This window comes from Pristis pectinata, chromosome 7, assembly GCF_009764475.1.
Source record: "Pristis pectinata isolate sPriPec2 chromosome 7, sPriPec2.1.pri, whole genome shotgun sequence".
Classification (NCBI taxonomy): domain Eukaryota; kingdom Metazoa; phylum Chordata; class Chondrichthyes; order Rhinopristiformes; family Pristidae; genus Pristis; species Pristis pectinata.
Genome location: NC_067411.1, coordinates 79,964,886 through 79,988,711, shown reverse-complemented (window position 1 = coordinate 79,988,711; position 23,826 = coordinate 79,964,886). Strand labels below are relative to the sequence as shown.

Here is a 23,826-nt window from a genome sequence, read left to right as displayed (position 1 = left end):
CAACACTGGTGAACAGCTGCCAACTAGTGTGGGACATCTGTGTTCACATATATTCACTGAAGTTTATAAATTCATTAAGCCCATCAAGTCCATGCCAAAAACCAAGCACCCATTTGCACTAATCTTGCAATAATCCCACATTCTGAATAGCTCACATGTGTATGTGGGAATTCCAAAATTTATGGCGTTGGTGGTACTTTCCTGCAAAAGCCAGGATTATGAGCTCTTGTGTTAACAAATATGAAGGAAGATTATCCCAGATTGAGTTGATGGCTAAACAGCAGTTTTGTAGAGAACCACCAACTAATTCCATTGGGCATGTCAGGACAGGAATATGGAATGTGCTGGAAGTCAGGTGTGGGAACAAAACCAGGAAATGCTGGAAACAGTCACAGGTCAGAGAGTATCTGTGGAAAGAGAATCTGAGTCAATGTTTCAGATCGAAGGGCATTTGTTTGAAATGCTGGGGATTTGTCCCTATTTTCTACAGCACAGGTAGACACAAGCCAGAACAGAAATTTATCACACAAGGCCTTGTTCTCCTTGTGTACTTGGCTGTGCTAAATCCAGAGTCTATTTTCAGTTAAGATTGAGAACTGTTGCTTGAATGCTCTGCAGAAGGAGTGATGCATCCTGAAATAACAACAAAAGTTACTCTTCACAAGGTGATACCTACATGGTATAAAACTTGGACTAATACGTTGGACTAATACATTCTTTAAAAGACAGTAAACAAAATAAGTCATTAGTCATTTGGGAATTAGCTCACATAAACTCTCCCAGTTATTATTCAGTGTTGTGTATGTAGATTGCTGTGTCATCCATATATATTAGTCACTTTAAGGCCAGCAAAGTTGCTATGATCTTATAAAACCATGACACATGGTGGCAACTGTGTAACATTGTATGTACCATGCTGGTGTGCAGCTGATTGGTAGAACCTGGTGGTCAATTGATGGGAATGCAGGGAGAATTAGATGGGATTAGTGTAAGTGGGTGCTTGATAGCCTGGGCCGAAGGAGATATTTTCATGCTGGATAACTCTATGACTCTCTGAACTGCATCAATCCTTTACACTAACACAGTATACTGATAATCCCCAGGGAGAGCCCAGATAATACATAAAATATCCTCACACCCTTCCATGCCTGTAATAAATGAATGAATGAACCCCCAATTTATTTGCTTGCTACAACATCTTTGTATTTTCAGATAAATGGTGCCTCGCTTAATAAACTTAGACCACAACATAAAATTTATTTTCTATGTAGATTTCCAGTCTGTAGGTACATATAATGTGAAACTTACACTGGCATATTTTGTAAGTACATGAAAATTAGAACATAGAACACTACAGCACAATACAGGCCCTTCGGCCCACAATGTTGTGCTGACATTTTACCCTGCTCGAAGATCTATCTAACCCTTCCCTCCCACATAGCCCCCTATTTTTCTATCATTCAATTCTTTCAGCATTGTTTCATTGTACAAAGATTGTCACTCCTGGAGGAGACAGCTGGGACCACCTGTCGTGCTCTTCTTCTGATACTCCCACATCATTCCCCACCACACCTCACAGTGTTAGGGCATTTCTCCTAATGCTTGTCCGGTTGACTAGGACTTGCATGGCCTTTTGAATGGGTCAGCTGGCTCTTTCTTCCCTGCAATCTCTGTCTCCTCTATTGTAGCCAAAGTGTGTGTTGCTACTCAGTACCTTGAAGGGTTAACACCATGTTTTAATTGAGACAAAAAAGATTTTGCAGATACTGAAATCTGGAGCAACACACACAAAGTGCTGGAGGAACTCAGCGGGTCAGGCAGCATCTATGGAGGGAAATAAACAGTCGACGTTTTGGGTCACGATTCATCATCAGGACTGGAAAGCAAGAGGACAGAAGCCAGAATAAGAAGGTCGGGGGAGGGCTAGGAATACACGCTGGCAGGTGATAGGCAAGTCCAGGTGAGAGGGGGAAGGTAGGTGGGTAGGGGAGTGGGGAGATGTAAGAAGCTGAGAAGTGATAGGTAGAAAAGGCAAAGGGTTGAAGAAGAAGGAATGAGGGAAGAGTGTTGACGACTCATATTCTGCCTCAGTAGTTTCCAACCTGATGACCACAACATCAATTTCTCTAATTTCTGGTAACTCCTCCCCTCTTCTCTCCCCCCTCTTTGTCTTCCCTCATTCCTGTGGCCCCCTCACCCCTTCTCTTTTCCCTTCCCCCACCCTCATGACCTGACTCTCTATTCCCCACCTCCTTCCCTTTATTCTGTGGTCTACTGCCCTCTCCTACCGGGTTCCTTCTTCTTCAGTGTATACTGTTCCCCCTCCCCCAACCTTCTTATTCTGGCTTCTGCCCTCTTCCTATCCAGTCTTGATGAAGGGTCTTGACCCAAAATGTCAACTGTTTATTTCCCTCCATAGATGCTGCCTGACCTGCTGAGTTCTTACCGCACTTTGTGTGCGTGGCACCATTCTTTGACTGTTGCACAGCAAAGTATTGGGAGTTATGTGAAATTGGGTAAAGTTCCTTTGGGAATCACACCAGTGCCCTTATAGTGCTTGTTTCTGAATGTAAGCTACATTAAAAGATTTTTTTTGGTCAATTTTGTGATATTTTGTAAGGGTCCCAATTGACACCAGTGCTAAATGCAACAGTGTTTTAGCCACCAAAAATTGCTACAATCCAATTTCTAGGCAGCTAAGATTTGTGAAAATCTTATTGCAGGTGCATTTTTATATTGAATACTGTTGATGTCATTTTGGGGGAGTTCTGGGCTGGAAAGAAATACCAGGGCAAACAAAGAAGACATGAGCTGAATTGCTCAACAGACACTCAGAAATTTGTGAAAAACAGTCCTTCTCCAGGCTACACCAGTTTTTAACTGCACAAGAGCTCTTTTTTGGAGTTGTATGAGCAAATTTCTAGGTCGGTCTTGTCGGATTCAGGAGGCTGCCATCTGCTGAAACAGAATAATTGATTACAGAGAAAATTTCAGCAACCTGCCACTGAAAGTGTATAGTAGTCATTAATATGTCATTAATCCATCTAGACATGGATGGGCTTTAATCTACAAAACCTCGGTAATTAATTAGACTCTGTTAGTTACTGCTTCATTTCCTTCCAAACAAGAATGAAAACCAAATAAAAATTGGACAGTAATGGAAAAGACTTGGGATAAGTATCTGCAGCTGCAGGCACTTCAATTTGCTATAATCCACTCATTATTGGGGATAGCTGAATTAATCTGCCAGCCAGTCAATTAGTGGGTCAGGTAAGTGGTATAAATTAGTTCTCCAGCTCCTTCTATGGATTTACTGGAGTCTATTAATCTGGTACTAGGAAGCTTAGAAGGCACTGTGTTTATCCACAAAGGAAAATAATTTATAGCATTATTCTTTGGGTAAAGAGAAAAAATGTTATTGACTGAATAATGAAAGTAAAATTGGGAGAAATGTAGAACAGATTTCAAATTCCTTTTCATCTGTTTTACACTGTTGCACAGTCAAAATGATCATCACAATGCTTATTTCACCATTTGCTCTTTATGTTAATTTGCTTAAATTTAAAACTAAACTTTATGTTCCTATACTCTGCTGTTTTTTTTGAAAATGAGAAAAACTCTGGAGGCATCAAATGGACTCAGTAGGTATATAGAAATGTAAAGTATGTTTTTGCTCCCTTTAACCTGGGATATTAGAAAATCTTAAATAGCTGCGAGAAGATATTCTAAAAGCTACTAGGAACTTACCCATGGGGAGAACATAAAAATCAGAAGCACGAGTACCTAAAATAGAATGATAGAAGTGACATTAAAAAAACATAAGGCTGGTTTTGGGTGTTGAATTCATTTCCTTGTATTTGTGCCTTTTTGCAGAAGGCTTCAATTGTATTAAGCAGTCCTGCATTCTTTGTAGTTCTTACAGGATTACAAATTGAAAACAAAGTTTGAAGGGTAAGAATTTGCCAAACTGGTGCCATTATATTTGCAACCCAGACTTCACAACATTAGCAACACATCAGGCAGCTTAACTGTATGAGGTCCTAAGTTCTTAAAGCTCAATCATACCAAAGGCAATATGGCATCAAATTCTACTTCTGTACAGCCAGGAAATAGTGGTAAACAAAACACAACTTCAGATGCAATCTGAAATAAAAACAGAAAATGCTAGAAAAAAAAAGTCAACAGGTCAAATAGCATCTGTGGAAAGAGAAACAATTGTTTATTGACTACAGCTCCACGTTCAATACTATAATTCCAAGGAAACTCATCTTCAAACTCCTCAACCTGGGTCTCAGCACCTCCCTTTGCAACTGGGTACTTGACTTCCTGACCAACAGAAAAACACTATGATGCTGGAGGAACTCAGCAGGCCAGGCAACATCCATGGAAAAAAGCAGATAGTCAACCTTTCAGGTCAGGACTGAAGATAGGAAAAGGGGAAGCCCAATATATAGGAGGGAAAAGCAGAGCCATGATAGGTGGACAAATGAGGGGAGGCGGGGTGGGAACAGGGTGGTGATAGGCAGGTCTGGGGGAGGACGGGAGAGCAGCTCCACGGGGGGATGGGTAAAAGGTAAGAAGAGAGAGGAAAACAAGAGGGGGCTAAGAAACGGAAGAAGAGAAGAAGCATGGGGGGGGGGTGCGGTTTGTCTAAAGTGGGAGAATTCAATATTCATGTCGTTAGGCTGCAAGGTTCCAAGATGGAAAATGAGGTACTGTTCCTCCAGTTTGCGTTTGGAATTCTCCTGGCAGTGGAGGAGACCAAGGACTGACATATAAGTGATAGTGTGGGAAGGGGAGTTGAAGTGACTGGCAATGGGAACGTGACCTGCATCTTCCTATCACCACCTTGTGCCCACCCCGCCTCCCCGCTTTTGTCCACCTATCACTGCTCTGCTTTTCCCTCCTATACATTGGGCTTCCCCTTTTCCTATCTTCAGTCCTGAAGAAGGGTCCTGACTTGAAATGTTGACCGCCTGCTTTTCTCCATGGATGCTGCCTGGCCTGCTGAGTTCCTCCAGCATCATTGTGTTTTTCATCTAGATTCCAGCATCTGCAGTCCTTTGTTTCTCTAAGTTCTGTATTTATGGGTCACAAATATATTTTAACCATACAGCCACCTGACTCCATTTAATATAGGTACAGTTAAATACCCACTTGCTGCAGGTATAGCTACAGTGCTTTTCTGGAAGTTTGTACCCTTCATACCTTTTGGTGCAGAACACTGATAATGTCTGGGTCAGAAAATCAGGAACTCCTGAATAGAGAGGTCAGACCCATGATTTGGCTCTTGGTATCATTCATCCTGTCTTTTACTTAGCTGATCAAGAATTTCTGGAGATGGTAATTCATGAGTCAATCTGTCCATGTCCTCGTCTCAGAAACATTCTGCCAGATTTCCGCTGAAGTTATGGTGGAAGCTAGGTTGAACTTATGATGAATTTCAGGTTCACTACAACTTAAAAATCTATGTTGCAAAAGTACAGAAAAATAACACATGAAGCTTATTTGAAATTCTGCAATGGATTAGAGAGTCAGATAAATTATTCAGAAGCTACTTTCATTTTCAATTGACATAAAATCCAGCACTTGTCTGTCCTCTCACTCAACTCATTAAAACTAAATCAGGGTAGTGGGATTCAGATTAAGTTACACTCAATTGAAAATAAATCTGAATACAATGGCTTTCTCTAAGGCTGCAGCATTGTGAATGAGCTGCTGCACTATCAGTGCATCAAATTCTTCGGCGTCAAGGGAAAAATATAAGGATTTGAAACTGTTTTGAATGAGATGATCAAATTCTGAGGTAAGTTGGAAGAGTTTGGCTTTCACTAATGTGAATGACACAATAGCTGATAATCTCATACTGTGACTGTTGATGATGGCTTTATTTCCTAAATTAGTCAGAATGCTTATGTTTTGTTTATTTAATGATCTTGTCCAATTTTGCACATCCTAATTCCCAGTGAATTTAGAGAAATATTACACTTTCTGCTGTAATTAGAAAAAAACAATGAACAATAAATGAAGTCCTCCCCTCTCTCTCTCTCTCTTACATTTGTGTGCAGAGATAACCTTAACCAACAATTTAAAATACTTAAGTTATTGCTATTTTGGTTCTGGTTACATTTTGTGCAAGTTTTCTTATAAAAGATATTGGAGAGATATGAAGTATGGGTGATATGAGAGATATTTGAACAAAGAAAAAAGGGATCATGTAACAAGTTGAGTTAAGAGATTAAGGTAAAGAAGAAAGGAATAGGAAATGATGGAAAGTATTGAAAGAAGCTGTTGAAAAAGGAGGAATAAATTGCAGAAATCCTAGAAGAAATGGTTCCATTGAGAGTTGATGTATATTTGAGAATGGTCAACTCCACACCTGTTTTTAAAGAGAGAGAGCAAGACCTTGGAAATTATGTGTGGACTGGAATTCAATGTTAGTAAGAATTAGATGGTATTCTTAACTAATACATGAACACAATAATTACACATTGAATAGTCAAAGTACAGTTTATGAGGATGTTTTAAGAAGTTTTGAAAGCTTTCAGGATTCAGGATTTCAGACTCTAAAAACCACACCTCAATAGAAAAATATTGCCTGAAAGAAAATTAAAAGGTCATTGGATTGTATAGTACAAGGGATAGAGCATTAAAAACTGAGATACCATAGTGAATCTCTATAAAATCGTAGTAAGATCAAAATTGGAGAACCATGTATGATTTTCATTTCCATATTGTAGGAAGGATATTGGACAATGGAGACGTATGGTACAAATTCCTTATGATACAGCCTGCTAAGACAAGTACAAATTCACCAAAGAACCCGAAAAATGATTATTTTTGGTTATACCTTGTGAGATGATTGGATAGTAATCTATCTGATGGGGAGCAGCAATATGAATACAAGCTTAACTTAGGAAACTAAACCAAAACAAAAAGAATTGTAATCTATGCCACTTTTTGAACTGGGTGGAAGTATATTGTGTCTTCTCGAGGGGATATGAGGTCCCTTACTCGTTTAATATATATATTAATAAGTAGACAAGCATACAATTCACAGATGGCTTGAAACTCAAGAATATAATCCACAGGTGGACAATGGTAACAGACACCAGGAGGGCACAGAAGAACTGGTGAAATCAGCAGGTTAGATTTAACCCATTTTGGTTGGAAGATTGAGAAGGCATAATATAAACAGAATGGATTAACTTTTCAGGGAGTGCAGAATCAGGGGGACCTGGAAAAGTATGCATATAGATCTTTGAAATGGGCAGGGGAAGTTGAGAATGTTATTAAAAATGTACATAACAATTTTAAGGATGAAAATTATACTAAACCTTTATAAACCACCTGTTGGTCCTCAGCTGGGGAATTTTCTTTATCTTAGTGCAACACACCTTAGGATGAGTACCAAGGCCCTGGAGAGGGTGAAGGAGTGATCCACTAAAGTAAAGTAACAGAGGTGAGGGACTCCAGAAATATGGACAGAACGGAGTAGTTGAGGTTGTTTACCTTCAAATAGAAAAGATTATGAGGAATTTGATGGTGACTTTCAGAGTCATAAATTATGTTGGTAGCGTGATAAAGGTGAAACTGCTTCCAGGAGTAGAAGGTCCAGGAACCAAAAAATACAGGCACAGGTTTCTGGCAAAATAGCCACAGGCAACGTGAAGAAACATATATAAAAGCAATAAGCTTTTATGATGTGGAATGCAGTGCCTAGAAGAGTTTGGGTTTGGAAGAAGACCCAACTGTAGTTTTAGAAGGGAATTGCATAAATACTTGTGGGAAAATGGGAAACAGCAGAGAAGTTGGATTAATTGATAGGTCAATGAGATGGTACATGCATAATATCATGAATGAGCTACTTTTGTGTTGCATGATAATATGATACAATGATATCCATAAGTCTAAGAAAATGTTAGATGTTTTAATAGGTTATTCCACCAAGCAAATTCACACTTAAAACAACATTTTAAAAAAAATTATTTTGGATTCAGCTTTATTCCTTTTAGACTTCAGGAGATAATATCTTGAAATTATAGAAGTAAATTTTCTTTCTCCTTGCAGCGTGAGAAGCAATAAAGTGAGAAGATTGTTTTAATGGGAGTTTTTATCATTCTATTGTCCAGTCTCCAGTTGTGGGAGAGCTACTGTATGTCTGCACCATTCTTTTATTTTTCTTTTACAATGCAGATGCATTCCCAATGGCTGCCCTGGGATTTGTGTTTATATGGACAGGATCATTTTTCATTTCCAGCTGGGAGCATACTTACCACAAGCACATATTAGAAATGCAGGCAAGTTTTGCTGATGATTTTCTGATCTTTATCAATTGTACACACCATGTTTACTATCACAAGAAGTGTTCCTTGAATTGCAATATAAACTCTGTCCATCTAGAGGAACATGATATCAGTGTGCAACATCTCCAAGATGCCCATTTTGAATTCACTAAAGCTTTTGACTTCATCTGTGAGAGACTGTGGAAATACATCACCAGTTTACATTTGCTTCATGATCATAACCAATGGCTCTACAACAAAGAGAATGTCAGTGAGGAAAGGTGTCAGACAAGGCTGTGTCATTGGCTTGATACTTTTCTCAATGTTGCAGCTCATCTCCAACAAACTTCCACTGAGAGTGGAGTTTATCTTTAGAAGTAGTGGGAACTTATTCAATCTATGACAATGGCACTGCAGAACTAAGATCACCTGCATCTCACTAGTCAAGTTGCACTGAGCTCTAAGCCACTGTTCACTCATTCACTGAAGGATATGAGAGGTTGGGCCTCACACTTTCATTGCAAGAATAGAATTCTCCCCTGCTGCACCACACTGTCTTTTGATAATAAAGGTTCACGCGGAACCTCTGTAAACCATGGACCACTTCCCATACCTCAGGAGCTACCTCTCAGTGAAGGCTGATGTTCATGATAAAATTCACTGCCATTTTCAATGTCAGTTGTGGAAAAGGTTGTTTAAAGATCAAGATTCCAGGCCTGGCACAAAACCTATGGTCTACTTAGAGCAGTGATCCGTGTCTTCCTATATGTTTGGAGACTTGAACCACCTACAGCAGGCACCCTGAGGCACCAAAAAAGCACCATCAATGCTGTCTCCACAAAATGGTCCAAATCCACTGCAAGGATAAGTGAACCAATGTCAATGACTTGGATTGATAAATGGGAAATAACATTCAGGAATTGACCATCTCCTGTGACTGAGAGTGCAAACATCTACCCTTGACATTCAATGAGATAATCATTGTCAAGTTCTCCACCATTGAAAAGAAATGTAACTGGACCAACTATGTAAACCCTATGGCTGTTAGTGCAAGTCAGAAGCTGGGTATCCTGCGGTGTAAGACGTATCTCTTGGCACCCCAATGACTTTTGACAATTTCTAAAACATACTTACAATGTGTTGTGGGAGTACCTTCACCAGAAATTGCACATCTGCCTGCACAAGACCTATATCCCTCCATTCCATGCCTGTTCATGTGTCTGTCTAAATGTATCTTAAAGCGTTGTTATTGTATCAGCTTGCATCACTTCCCCTGGCAGTGCATTCCAGGCACCTACCACTCTCTGCATAAATAAAAGCTTGCCTCGTAAATTTCCTTTAAACTTTCCCCATCTCAGCATCAATCTATGCCCTCTTTTATTTGCTATTTCCACTCTGGGAAGAAGACTCTGATTATCTATCCTATCTGGACCTCGCATAATTTTATATACTTCTATATCCCCAGCCTCTGACGCTCCAGAGAAAACAATCCAAATTTGTCCAACCTCTCCTTATAGCTAATACTCTCTAATCCAGACAACATCCTGCTGAACATCTTCTGCACCCTCTCCAAAGCCTGCACATCTTTCTTGTAATATGGCTACCAGAACTGCACACAATAGTCCAAATGGGGCCTAACCAAAACTTTATACAGCTGCAATATGACTTTCAGATTTTTATACTCAATGCCCAGACTGATGCAGGCAAGTGTGTCGTACACATTCTTTACTTCCCTAACTATTTCTGTTGCCACTTTCAGGAAGCTATGGACTTGAACTCCGAGATCCCTCTGTACATTAATGTTCCTAAGGGTCCTGCTATTTACTGTATACTTTCCTCTTATGTTTGACCTCTCGAAGTGCAACACCTCACACTTGTCCAGATGAAACTCCATCTGTCATTTCTCTCCCCATAATTTCAACTGGTCTATGTCCTGCTGTATCCTTTGACAACCTTCTGCACTATCCAGAACTCCGCCAATTTTTGTGTCATCTGCAAACCTACTAATCAGCCCACCTACAGTATATTTTTGTCTAAATCATTTATACATACCACAAACAACAGAGGTTCCAGCACTGATCTCTGCAAATCGCCACTGAGCACAAACCTCTAGTCAGAATAACACCCCTCCGTCACTACCTTCTTTAATCTATGGTCAAGCCAATTTTGAATCCTCTCTACCAAGTCACTGTGGATCCCATGTGCCCTAATCTTTTGGATCAGATGACAATGAGCGACCTTACCGAACGCTTTGCTAAAGCCCATATACAACATTCACTGCCCTACCTTCCTCAATCATCTCTGTCATCTCCTAAAAAAACTCATGTTTGCAAGACATGACCTCCCCCGTACAAAGCCAAGCTGACTATCCCTAATAATTCTATGCTTTTCCAGATGTGAGTAGATCCTATCCCTAAGAATCTTCTCCAATAATTTCCCTACCACTGATGTAAGGCTTACCAGCCTATATTTTCCTGGTTTGTCCCTATTGCTCTTTTTAAACAGAGGAACAACATTGGCTATTCTTCAGTTCTCTGGGACCTCACCTGTGGCTAAAGAGGATACAAAGATCTCTGTTAAAGCCACAGTAATCTCCTCTCTCAATAACCTGAGACAGATCCCATAGGCCCTGGGGACATATCCACCTTAATGTTCTTCAAGAGAACCAACACCACCTCCTCCTTGATATCAACATACCCTACAATATCAGCATAACCCTCCTTGATTTCACAATGTCCTTCTCTTTGGTGAATACCGATGCAAGTATTCACTTAGTACCTCACCCACTTCCTCTGGCTCCAGGTATAAATTTCCTCCTTTGTCCTTGAGTGGTCCTATCCTCTCCCTAGTTACCCTCTTTGTTTTTTAAATATGTAAAAAATGCCTTGTGGTTTTCCTTAATCCTACTTGCCAAGGACATTTCATGACCGCTTTTAGCTCACCTAATTTCCTGTTTAAATTCTTTCCTGCTTCCTTTATCTTCCTCAAGCGTCCTGTCCAATTTCAGCTTCTTTTTGATTAAATATGCAATATATCTCATCATCCAAGGTTCCCAAACCTTGCCATCTTGTCTTTCTTCCTCACAGGAACATGTTGGTCCTCAATTCTGACCAGCTGGCATATAAGAGACCCCCACATATCCTATGTGAACTTACCCAATAACAGCCACTCCCAATCAACTCTCCCCAGCTCCTGCCTGATTACCTTTCCCCAATTTAGCACTTAGCCCCAAGGTCCAGTCTTATCCTTATCCATAACTATCTGAAAACTTAAGGAGTTATGATCATTGTTTCCAGAATCCTCTCTCACTGAAACCCCAATCACTTGGCCAAGCTCATTTCCCAATACAAGGTCAAGTATGTCCCCTTCCCTGTTTGGAATATCTACATAGTGTGTCAAGAAACCTCCTGGTGGTGCCTCACAAATTTTGCCATAACTAAGCCTCTGGCACATATGGAGTCCCAGTCAATACTGGGGAAATTAAATTCAGCCACTACAACAACCCCTTTGCGTTCATATCTTTCCATAATGTGCCTACATATCTGTTCATCTCTCTCCCACTGGCTTTTGGGAGGCCTATAGTATAACCCCACCATAGTGATTGTACCTTTCTTATTTCTGAGCTCTACCCATATTGCCTCACTGGATGAGTTCTGGAGATATCCTCTGTAAGTGTAACCGTGACATTCTCCCTAATCAATAGTGCAACTCCCCCACCCCTTTTACATCCCTCTCTATTGTATCTGAAACATCGGAACCCCAGAATGCTGAGCTGCCAAGAAATTTTAACTGTCTCTTTACTAACTCAGAGGATATATTTTGAACATCTATGATTTGATTTTAATGTTTTAATTGCTTAATGTTTGAAAACTGTTTAAAAAATGAAATATGAAACATTTCCACTGGGGGTCACTGTTGTTCTCCTACGAGGTTTGAAGTAACAGACTTCTTCATCTCAGGCAGTCCCTTAGGATTGAGGAGACTTGCTTCCACTCAGATATTACAGATTCTGAGGTGGTTGATAGGTCTGATGGGGAGCTGCAGACTCTTCCACAGATGGATCAGTAGGATGCTGAATGGGTTGGGCGAGTGGATAGTTTGTGAGATGGTGCACTCCTTCTGCTTCCTAATGCACAGACTCAAGGTTCTCAATGCCATCTTGATTGCTCCATCTGCACTTTGAGCCAGAGATTTCTAAGAGTCAGTGCGGATGTTGCATGCTTCAGAGAAGCTCTGAGTATATCCTTGAAGGTTTTCCTCTGTTCACCTGGCATCCTTTTGTAACAGAGCTCAGAATAGCATGTCTGTTTCTGGAGTCTGGTATCGGGCATATGGATGATGAGGTCTGCCCATGTGTAACAAGGGGCTGGGTGCTGGGGATGTCGGTCTGAGAAAGGACACTGATGAGTAAGGTGTTCCAAGAACCCTTCTGACTAATAGAGTCTGCTCCCTCCATTTGTCTTGGAGTTGCTGTATGGTGAAGATCATGTCATTGTGCCTCTTGATAGACTGAATCTATATTGTAATATGGGGAGCAGCCCTGTGGCCACATGGAGAAGGGCCGTGGTGGGGCCTTTGTGTCAGGCAGTCACGGAAGCCCTCTGTAGTTACCACAGTCAGACTTGTCTTCTTTCTTGATGATGGTCACAGTTACAGCACTTGTAAGGTCCCCTGGTATCCTCAGATCTGGACAATGAAATTGAGGATATTGACTGAAACTCCACTGTCTGCCTTGACGCCTTTTTTCTGAGTTGGCACAGAGTCTTCTCAACTTCTTCTCGGTCAGGAGCGGTGGCGGAACTGGCCGGGATGGTTGCTGTGGGATGGAGTCAAGGGTGCCACTTCAAAAACAGAGGACTGTTTCAAAATATTCCTTCCAGTGAGAATTGACTGCCACTCTGTCCTTCATGAGTCCACACCCATTCTTGATTCTTGTTGGGTGAGATTTTTGTTGTTCAAGCTACAGACGGCCTAGATAACACTGAAAAAGCCACTCATATCGTCTGTGTCAGTGAGTTGCTGAGTCTCCTGTGCTCTCTTCATTCACTTTCTGTTCCTTAGGTCATGGGATTTCTGCGGGTGCCTGCAAAGCTTTTTCTTTTCCCTTGAGGAATTGTGGAGTTTCCAGTCCTGCTTTATATTTGTGCTTAATTTGCTCCTTCATCTCCTGGTCACTCCCTCAAACCAGTACTTCTTGGTGGAGATACCAAGAGTCTCTTTGAAGGTGCCAATTATGTCAGATTGCAGGTCACCTCATAAGCTGCAGACACTGTGAGGCTCCTGTAGGCTCTATGAGGTGCTGTCTGAGAAAAGCTGCCTTTGCAGTATTCTTGAGAGATTTTCCATTGATAGTCCTGCGCTTCATTTGATGTTGAATGGAAGTTAATTGAGCCTGATTTCAGTCCCTGAGCAATCCTCAAACATCACTGGCCTGAACAGAGAATTCCAGAACTAACTGTCTTTTATCTTATCTGTACCTTTAGGAAGAGGTGAAGTGCAGGTGCCGGTTGTGTCTGCATTGCTATCTTGCTCTATCTGACCAACTGGCTAGAACTTACTGCTGACGGTGAGCTACTCACCCTCTCTGTTGATCTGCATGGTGAAGACACACTTACTTTTGGCAGATTCACCAGTGTTAACCAGGCATCAGTCCACTCCTCAACAGCAACACCTCTGTGGCAACAGGACCTTGCACAATAAAGTGCTATAAATTGGAGCCCATCTTACTGCTTCTGAATAGCTGGAAGGAACTTTAACATGTCCCCTTATATCCCTACAAATTGAGCACAGTCTTCAGCTATTAAAAATCAATGAAACAATTAAAACATTTAAAAGCCATTGAAGACTTAAAAATAAATTAAAATACTTAAAGATATTTAAGTAAACTCAATTAATTAAAAAAATGTAAATTGCACAATATTTACCTTCAATCTGTTCTGCTCCATTGAAATAAATGGATTTTCTGTTCCTGTGCCAGCCTAACTTGGTGCGGGTGCTGAGGCCAAGTTACCCCAGGTACACACTGAAGAGTTGCCATAAGATCACAGTCCTCCACTGGTTTGGAATCCACATCAGAGCATAATAGGAAATTGTTTGAAAAGAGCAGCCAGCAAGCTTGTCACTTCTGCGTTGGCACAGGAAGCTCAAACCTCCTGGTATTTTGCAGGGAAGTGCTGGCAGTTCCATAGTTTCCCGGCTTGTTCTGACCTAATCCTTTTGTGCCACTTGTTTTACCAGCAGCAGCTCTCAGTAAGTTCTAGGGCTGGAAGATAGAGTGGGGAGAGGTTGGGTGTAGAGGGGATGGGTGGGGAAGGCAGTGTGATTCAAGATGGCTGGCAACTGTGAATAGAATGAATGCTCCTGTTCATTTTAGCTTCAAGACTAAAAGTATATATTTCTTCAAAGAGAATTAGATTACCCTTTAACCTTTACAGGTGGGTGTCACGTACTCCTGAGTGGTACAGTGTCAGGAACTGGCCTGCTCATCAATGATTATTTTCGAGGAGGGATTCTTTGGCAGATTTCAGGCACAACATTAAAATGCTCAGTGAGCTAATGCCCACCAGAAGCAATAGAGTGCCTACTTTATCTTGAGAAAAGATTTATAAGGGACCTGAGGGGCAACTTCACGCAGAGTGTGATACATATATGGAATAAGCTGCCAGAGAAAGTGGTTGAGGCAGGTACAGTAACATCATTCATAATACATTTGGATAAGTACATGGATTGGAAGGGTTTAGAGGGATATGGGCCAAACACAGACATATGGGACTAGTTTGAAGGGCACCGTGGTCTGCATGGACGAGTTGGGCCGATTGGCCAGTTTCCATGCTGTATTACTTTATAACTCTATGATTCTAAAGCAAACCACACTCCAAGCATGCACTACCCACACCCCCACAACAACCACCTCACTGTCACCAATTTGCTAAGGGGGATACTCTGGAACTGAATCAATGTTTGAAACAGAATCATACTATTATGTATGATGGATGGAGTAGCATGGTGAATATGCTACTCCATCCAGCTACAACTTCAGCATCAGAGCTGGTTGAATATCATGTTGCCAGTAGCTCCCAAGGTCACCATGGTTATGAACCTTTATGTTTTGGGATACTTCCAGGCTGGAACTAGAGATATTTACAACAACACAGAGTTGGTCTGATTCATCAGCCGAGGGAGAGCTGTAGAATGTTAATCAGAAGAAGGATTCCTTGCTCATGTTTGTGCTGATGTCTTGCGACTTCATGCAATACAGAATCAATTCCGAGGAATCCTAACTTTATCCTTCTTATTTTTCTTCTTAAGTGGTCGCTTGCGATCACGGATGATTTGTTTCCATCCCTGTTCCTCCAGCTTTGGTAGATCTATCCTGCCAGTGAGACAGAACATACCCAGGGGCCCTGTTGGAGGAGTTAGGTTGAAAGGTACGATTCTATCAGTATAAAGATGTCAGACTGCTGTTGAGCTAATCTGTAGGGCAGCTCTCCCAATTTTGACTACAGATTTGTGAAGAAATCTTTGTAAAGTCAATTATATTGGCATTAAACAAAAAAAATAGTGACTCTGTATAAACCCACCTGGTTCACCAAGCAGACTCTTACACTATTTCCAAAGTTTTCAGAAGAGGGGTTGCTTAAACTATTCTGAAGTTCCACTCCCTAAGCCCCTATTTTATCAAAGTACAAACATCAGAGTCAAAGTTCACATTTGGCACGATCTCAGGGTACATATCAGAACTACACACTTGTCGGTTTTAGAGTCATCATCTGTGTACTAAGGGAAAGGGATGAGCACAATAATAATGCACAATAATTCTCATTGTGAAGACACCTGTATTATAATTTTATGTCTGGTAAGGTGAGGTCAATCCTGAAGTGAGGTGAATCATTCCATGCATTGTTTGATGCTTCTATAACACAGATGAGCATCCTTCAATCTTAATGATGCTTTGAGCTAATAGGTTGTTCATTTTGCAAGTGAATTTTCTGAAAAATATGTTTATCAATATTAACACTGGCTTTGAATCCAGCATGATCCATTAAATTTTCAAAAACATTTTTCTTTACCTCTGTATCTCAATCTGAAATTTCCAAGAACATAGTTCAAATGATAATGTATATTGAAAGAGCAGAGAACCACAGGGCAGTGATATGCATTTGGAGTGAAAAAATGTAGATGTTGGAAATCCAAAACAAGACCAGAGAATGCTGAAAGTGCCCAGCAGATCAGGCAGCTTCACTGAGGATAGAAACAGAGTCGATGATTAGGTCAAGGACTCTTCATCAGAACTGGAAAAGTGAGAAAACAAGCACTTCCAACATCTGAACTCACCTATCACCTGCCTGCATGTGCTCCTCCCCCTCCCCCCACCTTCTTATTCTGCCTTCTGCCCTCTTCCTTTCCAGTCCTGGTGAAGGGTCTCAGTCCGAAACATCGACTGTTTATTTCCCTCCATAGGTGTTGCCTGACCTGCTGAGTTCCTCCAGCACTTTTTGTGTATTGCTCCAGATACCAGCATCTGCAGAATCTCTTGTGTCTCCACTTCCAGCATCTGCAGTTTGTTGGTCCATTGAACTATTCAATGTAATACCAATTCTCTTCCAGAAATTACCCACCTTGAAGTTCTGCCCCCTCAATAAATAGATTTCTGTCTCTTTTTTTCCATATCCATTTTGATGATTTCCATTTCCCTTTACATCTTCACTTACTTTTCCAGTTCTAATGAAGAGTCCTTGACCTGAAACATTGACTCTGTTTCTCTCCCCACTGCTGCTGCTTGACTTGCTGAGTGCTTCCAGTATTTTCTCTTTTTGTTGCAGCAATATGTATTCAGTTGTTAAATACAGAGCAAAATAACAATTAGTGTGAATGCTGAAAACCCTGCAAGTAGGGTTAATTGAGAATTAATAGAGAGTACTCTAAAGAATATTTTGCACACCTACAAATCTTGTGAATTTTGAAGAATGATATTGGAAAAATATTAATGTGCAGTATGTTTAAATTGCAGAAAATAATAACAATATGACTGTATAGAAAAGATAGGGTTTGCTTCACTGAATGCTTTATGTAAATTTTTCATGAGTACAACACTGATAGGTCTCTACATGCAACATTTATTACACTGTTACTGGGATACACACATTAATAAATTGGTACTTGGGTGTCAGTGCAAAACCGTGGCAGCTAAAATTAAATAGCTAATGTTTCACATCACTTTACACTAGTGCAAATGAAACTGGACAAGGTATCATTGTTATGCTTTATTATTTTATAAGCTTGAAAGTATACGAGGAAGAAAATATGACAGTTATACATCATTTTCTGAATTGTAATTTCTCAAATGATTTTTTTCCACATTTTGATGCTCCTAATGTTAGTAATGTTAATTTGGAATATAATGAGTCTCTTTACAGCTGGCAGCTGGGAATGAAACATTTGGAACAGAACCATCAGTCTGCTTTATGCACGTTCTCAGTGCAGACTTTGACTATTGCTGGCATTTTCTCCCACCTGGTTTCCTGGCCGTCTTTGCCGAATGCAAATAGGGAAATAGGGAAACATCTGCTATAACTGGGTTGGGAGCAAATGAAATTTATTTTTCAACATTCTCTCCCTCAGCTCCAAGAAAATTCAATGTTTTTGCTTCATGTAAACACTAGATACATTTAACTCTGTAATATCAGACCCAGATATGGAATGGACCAATTTCTACCCTAAACAATTTGACTTGAAACCAGTCTGACCTTTTTAGGAAGCTTTCCATTTCCCGGACCAGCTAAGTGGTTCAATGCTAGTTTGTGCCGAGTTAAAACAAAATTTTATGATGTAAATAGATGTCCAATAGAAAATTGTATAAATCTACCAAAAAGCCAAGGAGAGCACCAGCTGGACCGTCGCTGGATGGATGGCTCTGATTTATTGGCTCAGCTTTCAAAAAATCATAGACATAGACATAGAAAACCTACAGCACAATTCAGGCCCTTTGGATGAATAAATTAAATCAAATCAAATTTGTTATCAATCAAATAAATTAAATCAAATTTAATTTATTCATCATTTCCCTCTTTTCCTTCCTGCGTTTGAAATTCTGCATAAGTTTGCTGTACAAAGTTTTCACCACAATTGTCAGGCCAACATGAACTTTAACAGATTGTGAACAATGTTGCAGGCCTAGATATTCAGTCATATAGTAGGTGCTTTTAAGAGTTTGTCATTCCTTGCTCATCATATTATGATTTTATTTGCTGCCTTCGATGTTCCCTCCAATTTAATTAGTATTTTGTGTAGCAGAACAGGGTGTGAACTATTTCCTTAGACTCAATCTTATCAGATGGCTCAAATGTTGCAAGTGACTCTTACAAAGCAAGGAAATACTTACAGCTGAGCCTGAGTTGGATGGCTCCTGGCTTGAATCAGTGGACAGTGAGTTTAATTCAAGTCTTCAGTACAAGATCTGAATTGACAATACATCCCAGTACTGATGCCACTGTTAAAATTGCCAACTTTCCAAAATGAGGTCTGCAACTCTCTCAGGAGAATGCTTTAGATCTCATGGAAGTGTTCCAAAGAAGAGCAGGGGAGTTATTCTTATTGTTCAGGCCAATATTTATGGTTTAATCAAGATAGCCCTGTAAGCTATTCTCCCCGCATTCCCATTAGCTGCCCCAGATTCTAGCACTCACCTACACACCAGGGAAAAATAGTCATAAGAGATTCTTAATATACTAATGGTCTAGACTCGGGTATGTAAGGGATCAAGTACATGTGACAATAAACAGAAATATTGTAGACAGTAAGGAGAACAGTTAGAGACTTCAAGAAGACAGAGATGGGCAGGGATGTGACAGGCAATTCTTGCAGAAAACTGTGAAATGATACATTTTCGAAGGACTGATAAAGAGCGGGAACAAAAATAAATGATAGGATTTTAAAAGAGATATGGAAACAGGGAGGCCTGGGGTCATGAAAAAAATATTTGAAGGAGCTAAGATGTCAACAACACTGTTAAACAACATGTGTGGTCCTTTGCTTTATAAGTCGAGAAATAAAGTACAAAAGCATTAAGTTATGTAAACCTTTATAAATCACAGGTTGGGTCTTAGCTGGACTATTGTGTCCAATTCCTGGCACCATACATTCGGAAGGATACCAAGGCGTTGGAGGTGGTTAGGAGCAGATTTATAGACAGGTGCTGTCTATGGAACTATCAATTGAGTGGAAGAATTAGAAAAGTAAATTTGTATTTAGAGCAGAGAAGGTTAAAGGGAGGCAACAAAAATGCCTAAGTTTAGGTGGATTTTGACAGATTGAATGAGGATACACTACAGGGAGGAAGCTCAGTCAACAGAGGGCATGTATTTAAGGTGATTGAGAAAAGAACATTAAGATAAATTACTTTTTTGGAGCCAACTATTTTGATCTGTAATGAGTTGCCTGAATGGCTGGTGTAAAATATTAAAATAATAATTTTTGAAAAGAAACATATAAAAATATACTAATAAAGGCAGTTGAATTAAAATTACTTTTCTCAATAGGACTCTGCCAGTTTTGGACGTGCGCCTTGTCTGCTGTGTCAATCTGGTTCAATGGAAACTGTCAGCTCCCAATAGCTCCATGACAGGTCAGAAACCTGGGTGATATTAAGTGCCTTTTAGATTCAGTGACTTAAAATTACCCAGCTAAGCTTCCCACTTTATCCATGGATTTCTTTTCCTAGATCTACACATGTCACTACAGATGACCCCCACTGTACAGCTGTTTGGGTAATAGAAATTCACCCTTACAGAAGTCACAAATCAACACCCAGAGATATGGAATACAATTCTCTCTCACAGAATTTATGTGAAAAAATGTACATAAATAAATACAAAATTTATTTTATCTTGACCCGCGTTTCTTGACGCACGTGCAGACAACGCGGCTTCGCGTAACAGAATATCACAATTCAGACTGTCTTCTAGGAACACAAACCCACCTCCCCGTAACATGGGGGTTGGCTGTACTGATTCTGTTTCCATTGATCCCACCAATGGCTGACAGTTGTCATGTGTTAAACAATTGCCTAAACCTCCAAGTTGGTGGGTTCTGGAGGTGTGCCATACATATAGAGGGCTTGCAGTCAGCACACCTCCAGAACCCACCATTTTGGAAGTTTAGGCAGCTGTTTTGCACATGATAAATGATTATATATAGTGCTTAACATTAAGTCCTATGTATATGTAACTTGTGGTTCTCCCTCCTCTTGAGCCTTCCATGTAAAATTGGGTCTCTTTAACACAGGCAATCCAGTTCCATTTCCATTCAGGAAATGATGGTCTGCACCTGGCCTCTTCAGGTTCCTCAAACAGACCATTGCAGACTTAAACTTCAAAAGTGTTGGTCAGGTTTGTGGAGAGCTGGGCATATCTCTGTTCTGAAAAACCGATTCTCTTCTCAGTGTCAACAAGTGCCTGTGTTAATTACACTCACCACGTGGGGTTCCCAATGTTCGCTCTAAACTGCTGTATGGTGGAGAAGAACTAGTTTGAAAATTATTACATCACCCATAATCCATCAGGAGTTACCTTTAAAGTACTATCATGGAAACAGCTGATATGCACTTGAAAACTATTATCTGAAAGTTAATTGCACAGTAAACTATTGAATGATAGATCTATTAATTTTGATTTTGCATTTCATGACATTCTTAGTTTTACATATGATTCAGTATTTTTCAATAACATGTAACTATCACTGAATTAGATTACCTTTTCTACAAGTGACATTAGCAATGCTTAGTAGACTGCATGGTTTCTCTTTATTTATTATTTAATGCTATCCATTTTCATATCAAATAAATATAACACCAATAGTGACAATTATGTGTTGTGTTCTTCCTAACATTCATAATCCTCACCAATGATCATTATTCCTGCTGCAATAATCAAGATAAAATCTATTTTATCTTTTTTAATTTTGCCACCTATTATCAGCTCGGTTAATTCTTCTCAGATTTTATATTGTTTAAAAATTCTTACACTTTTAAAATATTTACACGAACCCATCTATTGTTATGTATTTTAGGTGCAATTTGAGCTGATGTTTTAAATATGCTCATGCAATTATGTTTGAGAAATATAACCTTACACCCTACAAGGTGATGAAAGGGAATTTATAGCCTAATTAAAATTTAAAGTGATTACCTCATTATACCTGTGGTATTAAGTTGCACATTGCAGAAATAGAATATTATTTAAACCTCTGAAGTGTGAATTCTATGAAAATGAAGATAGCAGAAGAGGAACTTATATTGAGCTTGAAGCAGTTTAATAAAGTTCTCATAGGATTTGTTTATCACCTAAAATACCCTAATGATTTTAACACAGTCAAAATGAAGTAGGCAAAATGAGGCAGAATTGCAATGTAAACTTGCCTTAGGTTTGAACAGCCGATATTATCACCTTCAGCACATGGGTCAAGGTCACAGTGCAGCAGTCTGAGGTTATTTGATGGTTACATCATAATACTCAGTGTATTCATGAAAATCTTGTTTTACATAAACATTGTCTAAATGAGTCAAGGTCTACTTTTATCTTTTGGTAAAAAGAGTATGGCTAAATCTTGACTTTATCATGTGATGAAATTATAATAATTTTGCAGATCACGATGCAACAGCCTACATACTTTGACCCCTTTTACCTTCTGGAACCTAAAGAACTGCAAACTTTGATTTATGCTGTTATCTGTGATCTGCAGTTTGAAGGTTTAAGTTCTGCATCTCGTATTCAATGCAACCTGAATTTTCTATAGTCACTATTCACACACTGTCTTCAACATCATGGTAACGCAGGACATACTTCACTGGTGTGTGAATGTAACCTACACACTCTTACCTGGTGTTAGGGACTTGGGCACTAATTTTCACAAAGGAGTTGCTCCAGAGTGGTAAGGCCCCACGCCGCTCACCAACTAGCCATCCCAACAAAATGCTTTGAGAACTAGAGAAACTAGGTCTCAAATCTGAATCAGCCATCAAAGCTGTCAAAAAGCTTGAACATTTGTGAAACCTCTAATATTCATACGTTCTGTAACACTGGAGAACTATTTAAAATTAAACGTGATTTGAAAAATTTTAGAAACTATTAAATATTTTAAATATATATTTAGACAGTTAAAAATCTAAAAAAAATGAAGTACATTTAAATTAATTAAATTTAAATGAAAAAATTAAAACACTTTTTACTTACCCTTCTTCCTCACAGCTGTTCTTCTCCATGCAAATGAAGTCTAATGCTGAGATATTTATAGATGTTCATGCTCCAACATCTATACAGTCTTGAAGCAGAAGCAGGAAATGACTGGCAATCAACTGTATGACCTACCTGTTTGTCTATGCTTGTGTAGAAGGGCCCTGCTATGATGTTAAAAAATGGCAGTTTTGGCACTTTAGTGAAAGCTTTGGATAAATATTTAAACGTCTTCATTTGGTATGTTGGACCATTTTATTTACAAGATTCTTCTTCTTCTTAGGAAGTCCCTCAGGATGAAGGATGATGCTTCCTCGACAGTTCTGTGAATTCTGAGACAGTTCAATGTATGACTTGAGGACTCTGCAATAGGTGGGGCAGGAGGTGTTTGACGGGTGGGTAGTTTGGGAGGTGCTACACTCCCTTCTCCATTTATACTCAGCTCTGTGTGTGCACCATGACTGGATTCGAGGTTCGAAGTTCTCACTGCCATCCCAAATGGTCCTTGTCCATTTTGAGCAGTCATGGACAAGACATTCCATGAGTCAGTGTGGATGTTACACTTCTTCAAAGTGGCTTTGAGAACATCCTTGCATTATTTTCTCTGTCCACCCAGTAAGTTCTTACCTTGATGATGTTTGGTGGTCTGGTATTGGGCATATCAATGATGTGGCCTACCCATTGGAGACGACTGAGTGTAATCAGGGCCTCAATGCTGGGAATGTTGGCTTGGGAAAAGATGTTGAGATATCCTGAGATATGGGCTGTGGCCACATCTTCCAGGGTATCATCATGGATCTTTATTGTCTGAGGGCGGAGTTGTACTGCAGGGCATACGCTAGAGGAACTTTATTTTGTGCAAGCTAAATATAAGGCCAATTTTCTCATCTACTCTTGAGAAATAAGTTGATGATGAATTGAACTGCTGATTATGACTACTGATCTATGCATACGCAATCATCGTTGGTGTCCTGCAACTCATTAAATGGAATTTGGGTGACCTTGGTTCTAGAGTGGAGGTGACGTAATTTGAAGAGTTTCCTAACAGATTAGCTCTGCTGCGATGAAAAGCAGGTTGGGAATTGAGGTGCTGCATTGCGGGTAGAAAAGATTGAAAAAACTGTTGGGGCAATGATACAGCCTTGCTTGGCACCAGTACGCCCAGTGGCTGTGTCCATTGATTAACGGCCTGCCGGAAGAAACATTCTGAGGAAGTCATCAGTTATAATTGCTGATCATTTAACGTGAGAACTCTTGACTCAATTTCACAGCAAAGTATTCAGTCCAGCCTTAAGAGTCGACAACCTTCCTGA

General features: G+C 39.9%; 1 protein-coding gene across 1 annotated transcript in view; it reads left to right on the top strand.

Annotated features, from left to right (window-relative positions):
- Window positions 1–23,826, top strand: part of tmc1 (transmembrane channel-like 1) — a 63,072-nt gene that overhangs the window by 26,240 nt on the left and 13,006 nt on the right. The gene's annotated exons all lie outside the window — the stretch shown is intronic.